Raw genomic sequence first — 12,760 nt, 5'->3', positions numbered from 1 at the left:
TTTAGCAGAAGGGAGTTTAACAAGACTTGTGGCCACTCATTAAAATTAGAAGAAAAGAGGTTTAACCTTAAACTATGTAGAGGGTTCTTTACTGTAAGAGCGGCAAGGATGTGGAATTCCCTTCCACAGGCGGTGGTCTCAGCGCGGGGCATTGATAGTTTCAAGAAACTATTAGATAAGCACCTGAATGACCGCAACATACAGGGATATACAATGCAATACTGATATATAATCACACACATACTGTAGGTTGGCCTTGATGGACTTGTGTCTTTTTTTCCTTGTCAAAAGAAGTTTATTGAGTATACAATATTATAAAGATACATAAAGTAAGTTTACAAGGATCTATAAAGTAAGCTCATTGTTTTACAGTAGGGTTTATATAGGTAAATATCATGAAATTTCTAATATTAAACATTGGGTTCACGTAAACCTAAATTAAAGATATATATCATTTCCTTAGTTACTTTTGTAGGTATTTAAATGATTTATACCTACTATACATATTGTTTACAGGTAGAGTGTATATAGGTCAAATAAATTCTGATAATGAGCTTTAATCGTAAGGTGGAGAAAAGGAAAGAGAAAGAAGAAAAAGGGTAGAAAGGCAGAGGTATGGTCCACAAGGTTGTCCCGCTCGTCAGTTTATTATTCTTTTTAGTTCTCTTTGAAGCCTTAGAATGGGTATCTCTGTAAGTCATTTAATCTGTTACCATGGCAACAGGACAGAGTCATTGAAATTTGACAGGAACTGTTGTTTTATCCAAGGATGCCAAAGTTTTTCAAATTTTGGAATTTGATTTTGATCGATAGCTACCATCTTAGCATGGGACATTGTATTATTCATTCTGTGAATTGTTTCTGCTAGTACCAATGTAGGAGATTTCCATGCCTTGGCCACTGTTTGTTTTGCAGCCGTTATTAGTTGGATCATAAGTTTGAATTGAGAGAGTGTTAACCATTCCAGTTTTAGATTAAGTAAAGTTATATATGGATCTGGTTGTAATATTTTTTAAAATATTTTAGATGCAATCACGAAGACTTCCTTCCAGAAGGTTTGGATTACTGGGCACGTCCACCATATGTGTAAATGTGTGCCTATTTCTGGGCATCCTCAAAAACAAAGAGCTGAGGTATTAGGTGAATATTTTGCCACTCTAGCGGGTACAAGGTACCAGCGAGTTAGGACTTTATAGTTTGTCTCCAGTGCTAAGATGTTGGGTGAAGATGACTTAGATGTGAGCCATATGTTAGACCAGTCCGTGTCTTCTAAAGTTCGTCCCAGGTCCTCCTCCCACCTCTGAATGTAAGAGGGTTAAGATTTACTACTCCATAAAATTGATTATAAAGTGATGAAATTGTACCTTTAGCAAATGGATCTTTTGTACAGATTGATTCAAAAATGGATAATTGGGATAATGGTGTATCCTCCTTTAGGAATGGTGTATAGAAATTTTTAATTTGGAGATATCTAAATATCTCAGAGTTTGGTAGATCATATTTTTCTCTAAGCGATGGGAATGAAAGGAATGATTTAGATGCTATGAAGTCATTTAGTGTCTGAATGCCTGATGTTGTCCAAGCTTTAAAAGAATTTGGGTAGATCCATGCCGGATAAAAGGCCGGATTTCTGATAAAAGAAAGGAGAGGATTGTGTGGAGATTGTAACTGATATTTGGTTTTTAGTTTATCCCAGAGAGATAAGAAGTGTTTAGTTATGGGATTATGAATTTTAAAGCGGTCTTTAGGATCAAGCCATAACAAGTTTGATATTAATAGAGGGTCATTTTCTGAAGCCTCTATAAATACCCATAATGGGATTTCCTGTTTTGCATGGTATTTGGACAGACTGGCCAAATGTGCTGCTCTGTAGTAGTTAGTAAAATTAGGGTATCCCAGGCCTCCTTTATTTTTGGGAAGATGTAGTGTGTGTATAGGTATACGTGGTTTAGAAGAGCCCCATATAAACGAAGTTGCTCTTTTTTGTACTATTCTCAAAAAATAGGAAGGAATTGGAATAGGGAGGACTCTGAATAGATAAAGCAATTTGGGTAGAATAGTCATTTTGATTGCATTAATCTTCCCTATCCAGGATAAAGGAAGTTGTGACCATTGTTTTATTAGATTTGTGATCTGTCTTAATACAGGAGGATAATTGGTTGAGAATAAGTCAGAATGAGATGCTGTTAAATGAATTCCAAGATATGGGATTGATTTTTCTGCCCATGTGAATGGGAGTGCAGCCCTAGCCGGGATCAATTCCATGTTTGTGAGCAAAATATTAAGCACTAGGCATTTCTTAGGATTAATCATAAGGCCGGATAGGGCTGCAAATCCATCAAGAGCTGGTATTAAGTTAGGACCAGAGACCTGTGGTGATGATAGAAAAAGTAATATATCGTCTGCAAATATACATAATTTGTGTGTAATACCTCCTACTTCAATGCCAGTTATAGTTTGGTTTGTTCTGATGTATTGGGCCATGGGTTCGAGTATAAGGGCAAATAATAAGGGAGATAATGGGCAACCCTGTCGGGTACGTCTTTCGATATTAAAGGCATCAGATTTGTATCCAGCATATTTTATATAGGCTTTGGGTTTATTATATAATGCTTTGATCCATGTTAAAAAGTGGGGTCCAAAACCCCATTTTTGTAATGAATATTGCATATATTGCCAGGATACTGTATCAAATGCCCTCTTAATATCGAGAGATAGAAAACATAAAGGGATTTTCCGTTTTTTAGCAATATGTGCCAATAACACTGCCCTGCTTATATTATCGCCTGCCTGTCTATTTGGCATGAAGCCTACTTGATCTCTATGTATTAATTTTCCTATAATGCTATTGAGGCGTTTTGCTATTATTTTTGCTAATAATTTAATATCAAGGTTTAACAGAGAGATAGGCCGATAATTCACACAGGAAGTATCATCAGAAAGGGGTTTTGGGATCATACAAACAATTGCCATTAATGTTTCTTGCCGAAAAGAATGTCCTTCTAGAAGTTTGTTAAAAGTTTCAGTGAGAATGGGAGAGAGTATTTCTGAGAATGTTTTATAGTATAAAGCCGAGTAGCCGTCTGGGCCTGGTCTTTTGTTAAGTTTTAGGTCTTTTATGGCGTTAGCAACTTCATCTATAGTTATAGGCTCATCCAAACTGCTTTTTTGATTCTGGGACAACTCAGGTAAGGTTATTTTTGAGAAGAAGGATTCAGCCTCTGTAGGATTAAATTCATTGTTTGTCTTGTATAAAGTTGCGAGGTGTGAGTGAAATTTATGGACTATTTTAACTGGATTACAAGTATAAACATTTTTTGATAATTTCAAACGTATTGGTTTGAAAGATTTGTTATTTGAATTTAATGCCCGTGCCAAATATGTGCCTGGTTTGTTTGTATTCATGTAGAAATTGTGTTTGGAGCGTTTGAGGGATTTATCAACTGACTCAGTGAGAAATAGATCGTATTCCAATCTAGATTTTTCCAGATGAGATTTTGTACTCTGAGATGGATTATCTTGGAATAATATGTAGGCTGCATTAAAATTGAGTTCTAGTTTTTTTGCTAGATTTTTGCGTTCCCGTTTAAATAGTGCCATTTGTCTTTGTATTGTACCACGCAAGACAGGCTTATGAGCTTCCCACAGTGTTATTGGGGAAATGTCTGTTGTATTATTAATTGTTATGTATTCCTTTAAAGCTTGTTCAATGGCCATCTGATGTAGTGGGTGTTTGAGCATTATGTCCGGTAAGTACCACGTTGGGTCATGCGCTTTTGGTATGGCTGAGGCTATAGTAGTGTATACTGCATTATGGTCAGACCACGGAATCGGAATTATATCTGATGCAATAATTTCTGGTATCATTCCTATTGTTAGAAAAATATGATCTATTCTGGTGAAGGTTTGATGAGGGTGCGAGAAATAAGTGAATTTCTTTTTCATTGGGTTACTTTCTCTCCACGAATCTACCAGATTGTATTTGGAAAGAAGTTGAGGAAAAGGTAATCTAGAGGTTATTTTAGATGGTGTAAAAGGTGATTTATCTAGAAATGGGAGGAGGACCTGGTTCGAATCCCCGCACATTATCACTGTTCCTATTTTGTGTGTATTAATCACTTGTAATATATGTGAGAGGAATGGTGTAGGTTGTTTGTTAGGAGCGTAGTAGGAAATCACCGTGATTGCTGTATCCATTATATAACCCATGAGTATCAGGTATCTACCTTCTGGGTCTAATTTCTGATGATAAGGTGAATGGTGTGGATCGGTGAAATGCAATTAGAGTACCCCTTTGTTTGGTACAGGCAGAAGCCGTAACTATGGGGCTATAAATAATGAATTTATTTTATTTACAGAAATTTCTATGCTCTGCTTGGTATTCGCCAACGTTAGTAACAAAATCAGCAGTACCATCTAAGCATGCAATTTGAACAAATGGCCTGCTTACTCCAATTCATTTTATGCCTCATACACACGATCGGAAATTTGGCCAGCAAAAGACCGATGAGAGCTTTTGGTCGGAAAATGCGACCGAGTGTATGCTCCATCAGACTTTTGCTGGCCGAATTTCCACCAGAAAAAGATTGAGAGCATGTTCTCAATTTTTTCGGAAATTCCGTTCGTGTATATGCAATTCTGACGCGCAAAAAACCACGCATGCTCAGAATCAAGTACGAGACGGAGCCACTCAGTCTGGTAAAACGACCGTTCGTAATGGAGATGGCACATTCGTCACATTGCAGATTTTTAAATCTTTCAATGCAGAGCATGCTCTTCTTCTTTATAATGCTAGAAGAATGAAGTTGTTTTGCTGCTCATATTCAAACAGAGTTATCACCAACCTATTTCTTTAAGTGCTCCAGAGCACTTTGTAGCTGGATGTTGGGATGTGCAGCTGGTCTTTTCAATCTTTCCCTCACTAAGCTGCTGGATCTGGCCCTCCTTCTTGCCAGACCATCAATTTTACCATCTTACCGCTATCAGCAGGGATTCCATTTGCCCCAGTATATTCTTCTGGCCGTCATGTTGCCGCGGAGTGCAGGGGGGATCTCTTCCTCTTGAGGACAACAACACTGCATTTACAAACTTCTCTGATGCCCCTTTGCCTTAAGACAGCAATCCCACCGGCACAATTATTCGGTGCTATTTTGACAAGGAGCAATTGAGGAAACGCTGGTCGGGCCTCAAATTAAGGGAGCAGGATCGGTACAGAAGAAGAAAGTGCTTACAAAAAATAAGTAGTTGTCGTGTATTCCTATTCTTATTATTACTTGCATGCTGCTCCATGTGCTTTTCTTTACTGTTTTACAGTTTAAAATGGCTACTTTCATGTTCGTGGGCAGAGTAATCGGTCGTAGTAAACACCGTTCATTTGCCAACTAAATACGATGTTTTTGCCAGATACAGGGTTAACTACATTTGATCATGATAATTTGTATAAAAAGAAGTTTAGGACATTGTTGTCTAGATATGTTTGAAACTAGAATAAATTGCAAACTTGATTCAGTGTAATGTAAGAAGAGGACACACAGCAGCTGTTTACACATCTGGACTCAGGAGCACTAGTGTGGGACACAAGAACAAACTTTTTGGGGTGTCCCACACAGGTGCTCCAGTGAATACCTGGGGTGTCTACATGTGTGAAACTTGTCCAAAAAAGGTAAGTATTCCAGCTTTGGTGAGGGAAAAAATCATGTCTTCAGCTTTGAACTCTGCCAAACAGACAATTGTACCCCACTTCCAAGCAATGTTTCATATTCCTATTTCTGGCCTCAAATATTGGTGTGCTAAGTATACCTTTTGTTTCATTCTCATAGGGGAGAAAAGAATCGGGACATCAGAGGACACCAGGGAGCCCCCACCTCCTGAAGAAGGGGAACAGAGGTCACAACCTGAGGATGTGGAGGAAGGAGAGGTGGTGGAGATTGTCACCATAACAGGTGAGGGTCTGACACCACAGATTCAGGTAATAGATGTATGCCTGCATATTTTTAATACATGGTGTGTATTTTTTATTTTAGGTGATGTGCAGGTTGTGGAAGAACAATCACATCATTTCACCAGTTACAGTGCCCAGAGGCTAATCCAGAACACAATGTTTTGTAGTCGGAATTTAGACTTTATAAAGCAAAAAACAAATGAGATAGAACAAAAACTGAAGAACGTAATTGATGTACTAGGAAGAATATAAATACCCAAAAAATGGCACCATTTTTGATATTTGCGGAGAAATTTTTTACACATTTTAAAAGCCAAATTTTAAAGATGCACACAGTGTGTCAACATGTGCTATCTGCCATCAGGGGATATCAATGTACAAGTTTTGTGCCTGCAACCCCTTCCTCAAAACTCAAGTATGTAAGAGGAAGGGGTTGCACCCCCAAAACAGGTCCATTGATCCCCATGATGGGAGATAGCACATGTTGACATTAGGCATGAGATCAGGAGGGAAATCCTCAGTTTGACTCCCAATTTGTGTGCATCTTCAAAATTTGGCTTTTACAGGGGTGACTTCACCTCATCCGATGAAGGCAATATCAACACATTTTTGACACTATAATGTCTGATATTGCCTTCAGTTTTTCAGTGTTGAACTTTGTGAGTTCCAGAGTTGTGTATGTTATATTTTGAAACATGCCTGTTTAGGTACCCTAAAAAAAAAAAACCTCAAAATTTATGAAACCAAGAATTTGGGTTTTTAACAAAAATATGTTTTACAATGCACATAAAAAGGTTTTATACTCAACAATGTGTGGCTTCTTCTTTCAATGATCAATATCAGTTTTTGCATTAAAGTGGATGTAAACCCAATGTCATCCTTTCTAAACTTCTGCCATAGGGGTTATCTACCTGCCTCCTGCATGTATCTTTACCTGTCAAATGTCTCCCCTCTGTCTGTTATGAGACCCGAAAAACTGCATATTCTGTGGGTGGGTCTGTTGTCTGGAGCTCGGTGGGTGGAGTCCTGATGTCAGTAGACTCCCCACCCACCTCTACACTCCCCTTGTCAATATGCATTTTCTCCTGTGTATTTCTTACACTGAACTTCTGTTATGATCTCTAACATCCAGTGAAAAGACAGGAAAGTAACCACATGACTTCAGCATGCCAAATCATGCTAAGGTGTGGAACAGCCAATCCTTGCAGAGCTACTAAAAAGATAATGCATGTCTTAGGCTAGTGCACGAGATATGTAAATCACCTGCCACTCACAGCAAGGGGAAGGATTTGACAAAGTTTTTCTCTGTTTGTCAAGATTTATCTCACTGAACAATAAAAGAGCATTGCTCAGAGCTGGATTAACTCTGTGTGGCAAGACTGGGCTCAAATGATAGGAAATCTTACACTCTACATTATGACATCAAAAAAAAAAAAAAAATTGGGGTTTACATCCACTTTAAGTTGGTGTTTACAGTGACAATGGGTGTTATTTAATAATGGAAAAACCACTTGGCACTTCAAGTGCACTAGGAGAACCTAGGAGACATAAAAAAATAAACCTAAGCAGTAAATGAAAATCAAGATTTTATCTGATAAAAGAGAAAATTTATTACAAATTTGCTGGCAAAGCAATGACCCCCCTACTCATAAAATATTCTACATATTTTTCTCGCACTTCATGAGCGCTTTGGGGGGGCAAGCCAGGACAGCCAGCTTCCAGGGCCATCATTGTTTCCTGAAGTCCAGCCTCAGGCCCAACTGAAGCAACATAATTAGGATTATTGCGTTTCAAAAAGTTATGCAGGATGCAGCAACATAAATTTATGTGATTTATAAGGTCCACTTATCAGATTCCTCACCCCCTCTGATGGCCCCTTGGAAATATTTTAGGGGGGGTATGTTTTGGACAGGTAACCCTCTCCACTTCATTGAGAGCTGAATGCATAAATAATGTGTGTTATTTTGGCCAGTCCCTCATTACTTACACTATTGGCAGCCCACTGGACAGGTAAAGAAGTGACATAATACAAAAATATAAATACACACTGTACAAATTGAAGCACATTTTTACATTCTGCAATTACCTATCAAGATAATAGGAGAACAAAACTTTAAACAGTACTATTTGAAAGAATTCAGGCAGGCCCTTGCACTACATGCTACATGCTAAACAGAACGCACTAAAGAACAGCAAGGCCTGTGAAAAGCCAGCGGAAAATCAGTAGTGAGCGGACAAGAACCCACTGAAAAACAGATACAAACTGACTACACGCACTGAAAACCAGACACAAACCCACAAGCACAAACTGAACAGCAGTAAAACAATCTGAAAAAGCACGAGTCTGAAAAGCGTGAATCGCCTCTCACCAAACTTCTACTAACGCGAGATAAACACGAGATTAGCAGAAGGAGCCCAAAGGGTGGTGCAGTGGCTATTGAACTTCCCTCTTCTAGTCCCGTTGTACGTGTTGTATGTCACCGCGTTCTTGGCGGTCGGAATTTGGTGTGAACGTGTGTATGCAAGACAAGCTTGAGCGGAATTCCGTCTGAAAAACCATCATAGCTTTTTCCAACGAGAATTCCGATCGTGTGTACGTGGCATTATGCTCCTAACTTCCAACTTACAATGACTTTGCCGTACTACCCATGACTTTCCCATACTACCCAACGCCTTCCTGTAACCTTTGAGCCTCACTTTACATCTGGCTCGATAGTAGGTGGTCTCCATAGTGCGGTCTCTACTTTTTTTTTTTTTTTCTTGCTACTTCAGCGAGTTCATTTGGGAGGTTCAATTCACCATTATAGTTCATTTTTGTTCCATCTCATTATCACATCATAGTAGCTTGGCCTTTTTTGTTTATATATATATATATATATATATATATATATATATATATATATATATATATATATATATATATATATATATATATATATTTTTTTTTTTTTTTATTTATCCATTTATTTTTATATTTTTTTTTATTTATTCAGTTATTATTTCCCTTCCCCTTTTCTATCTCCAAGAGTTGATAATTTGAATAAAAAGTAAATACACAAACGTTTTTTTTCACAATAAAGTTAATAAATAATCAAAAAGTGAAGACATATTGTATTAAAAAACAATTAGATGAGTGATAAAGATCAAAGGGATCAAAGAGCTCTTCCATCCCACTCACTTCACCTGTTCCCAGTGCTGTAAACCTAGCATTACCCCTTAATCCCTCCCCTCTTTCCTACCCCTCCCATTACCCCTCAAATTCTCTCAAAATAGATTCATAAATCAAGTCTCACCATTTCCATAATTTCACATATTTTACAAAAAGAGCATAAATCAGGCACCATATCTAGTAAATCCTTTTCCTGTCATTAAGTCTAATTTTTGTTATTCTCTGAGTTTGTTGTTCATTTTTCACTCCAAGGACTCCACATCGCATAAAATTCCTTAAGATTACCTCTCTTTGTATACACCACCCTTTCTTTACAAATAGTCTCATTTATTTCCCTAATCCAATCTCTCACTGTAGGGGTTATTCTAGATTGCCATCTAATTGCAATAATTTTTCTGGCTTGAAACAAGCACCTTAATATTGCAATTGTGGTACTCTTCCTCTCTCCCCGTTCCTTCCTGTCCTGTACCCCAAAATGCATACCATAACATCCATCTTCAGTGTTATTTCAAAAATATCACTTATGATTTTAAGCACTTCCTCCCAGTACCGATACAGTTTGGGGCATCTCCACACCATGTGTATAAGATCACCGGTTCCCTGACATCTAGGGCATTTATCATCTGATCTCCTTCCAAACTTAAACAGCCTCGTAGGGGTATAATGAGCGCTATTTATTAACTTCAGTTGGGATATCCTCTGCGGGTGTGAGACTGATACCATCGGGCCCATTTCTAGAATTCTTCTCCACTGCTCCTGTGTTATTATCCCTATATCCTCTTCCCATCTTTTTTTCTCGTTACAGAGTTTCCCCTCACCCTTAGTGGAACCTACCTGGAGTATACTATGGAGAAGGGGCATTTTATTCCACACTAGGGGCTGTTCCCTAAATTGGACTTCAAGAGCATGCGTCAGTTGCAAGTAAGTATAAAATGAACGTTGCGATATATTGAACTCTCGTCTCAAATCTAAGAATTTTTTGAAGATATTCCCCACATACAGTTGACTCAGCCTTTTGATGCAACATATTTCCCATTCTCTCGCTTTTCCTATCATGAGGGTTTCCCGCAGCTTGTAATTATTCCAAAGGGGGGTGTATTCATTTAACCCATTATATCCCATCTGCTTTTTAACAGTTTTCCATATTTTAATTATCATTTTTAATGTTGGAGACCTATAACCAAAAGAGTCCGCCTCAAGTGCTTCAGCAATTGTATCGCGTGGGGCACCAGTTAATATTATTTTCCCATTGGGGGTACCTCCACCCGGAGCATCGCATCCCATTAAGTGCTGTAACAGTGATGATAGACAGTAATGCTCGGGGTGAGGTATTGCCAAATCTCCTTCCCCTGGCGGTAACTGTAACGTTCGAAGTTGGATCCTAGCCTGTCCCCCCTTCCATATTAGTTCCCTAAAAAGGGACTCAATTTTAATAAACCATTTCTTACATATACAGACTGGAGAGCTATGCAGCAGGTACAGTAATTGGGCAATCCAGATCAGGGGGGGACAGGGGGCATGACCGGATGTGGGAGCGAGTGGTGTGGTGAGAGGAGTGAGAGGAGCAGCAGCATGGAGTGAGAGGATCTGTGTGTCTTCCCTCCACCCCCCCTACAAGGCAGACTTGTGCTCGATGGAGTCCGTGCATAGTTGATGCAGTATGGTGCAGTGAAGGAGGAGTGATTGGCACTTGCTTGAGAGAAACTTCAGAGCTTCAGAGTTATACGAAGCCTCTGAGCCTCCTACTCACCCCGAGCCAACCCAAACCACCTGAGCCTCCGGGAATAGCTGGTGGTGACGTCATATACTAAAGGCTGCAGGCTGTGTGCTGCTTTGCGAGATAACTTTCTTGCAAAACCAGATAAAAAGGACACGTGAGTAAAGAGGAGCTGTATGGCTCAAAGGTTATTTGATGCTTAAGGCCATCCCAGAGGCTGTAAACTGTAATTGGATCCTGAATAGACATACTCTTTTTTAAGTTAATATAAAAGAAGTTGTTGGATTAGTCTGCAAGCTGCATAAAGTCGCATAAAATCGCATAAAGGGCTATATAATAGAGACTTTGTGCATAACAGTTTAGGCCACTAATTAAAATTAAAGAGCTTTAGCAGGGGCACCTTGCGTAGGTAAGTGTGCAGCATAGTGATAGTGCACACTTTAGAGTTGGAAAAACCGCAAAACTACAGCTGCATCTTGGTTTCATAAATTATCTACATACTATATTTTACACTATACTATATACTATACTGCTGTACTGGCCTAGGGCCATTTTGTTATCTCTGTTACATAAGGAGAAAAGAAAAACAATAGAAATAAGATGCAGCACTTACGATCCTCCAAGGATAAAAATCCCCAGCAAGTGGCAGCAGCTGCAGCGGCTGCGAAATTGGAGCAATTTGCACATACCCCGGTTCAGACTCCACCCAAGAAGGGGTCACAGCCACAGTCTAAATCACAACAAGGGGGGCTAGTGGATAGAAAAAGCCTGGGTCAGGGCCAGAGCCAGTTAGCACTTACAGCAACGCAAGCTCAGCCATTAAAATCACAAAGTAATAAAAACCTGGGGATGAGCGAACAAAGTGTAAATGTGGATGTATTAGACGTGCCTGGCTTACCCCCAGAGAAGGAGCCAACTTTGATGGACATGTTTTTGGCAGTAAATGCATGCAATGGTTCACTTAAGGATCTCTGTGAGCAAATGAAGGGAGTAAAAGAGGACCTGTCCTTAGTCAGACAGGACCTGCAAAAAACAGCGGAGAGAACAACAGCCCTGGAAGGAAGAGTAAGCCAGCTGGAAGATGATACTTCCCCATTAATAAAAGAAATGAAAAGCATGAAAGAACAGTTAGCCAAGCATGCTTTCAAAATGGAGCAGATGGAGAACAGGGGACGAAGGGACAATGTGAGGCTGGTGGGCCTCCCTGAAAAGAGTGAGGGCCCCAACCCTACAGAGTTCCTTGAAAAATGGCTGATTGAACTTTTTGGAAAGGAATCATTTTCTACAATGTTTTCGATTATTAGAACTCACAGAGTGCCCTTTAGCCCCCCCCCCCCCCCAGCAGGTGGATTCCCTAGACCAGTACTGTTAAGGTTTCTCAATTATAAGGATAAAGTCTCACTATTGCGGAAAACAAGGGAGGTGGGAAATATTTTTTTTAACGGCACTAAAATGTCATTTTACTCTGACTTCTCGCTGGATCTTCAGAGACGTAGAGCAGAGTTCATACAGTCTAAGCGTATACAAAAATTCAAGCTGTCTTATGCCCTTCTCTACCCAGCAAGACTATGGGTGAATGCACTCGGGGGAACCCAGTTTTTTGATTCCCCAGCCGGGGTGGAGAAGTGGCTGGAAGAAAACAAGGAGAAATTTTAGATATTCCGAAAAGTGGAGGAAGGATGTAAATAATATAGGCTGTATTATTTGATGTGTTTTTTTTTTTGGGGGGGGGGGTGGGATAGTTACACACAGTTGTGGATGTATGTGGTGGGATGGTTGAGAATGAATATGGGAGTAAAAATGTGAAGCAGACGGTGTGGGGAAAGGTCACAGATAAGCCCCTTGGGGGTTACCTAACTAGGTGTTGGGGGGAGGGAGGGAGGGGGGTGGGGAGAGGAGAGGAAGGGGGGAGGGGGGAGGGGAAAGGAAGGGG

Source organism: Aquarana catesbeiana, linkage group LG11 (genome assembly GCF_042186555.1).
Source record: "Aquarana catesbeiana isolate 2022-GZ linkage group LG11, ASM4218655v1, whole genome shotgun sequence".
In the NCBI taxonomy this organism is placed as follows: domain Eukaryota; kingdom Metazoa; phylum Chordata; class Amphibia; order Anura; family Ranidae; genus Aquarana; species Aquarana catesbeiana.
The sequence above is the reverse complement of the archived record's forward strand: the minus strand, read 5'-3'. Positions refer to the sequence as shown.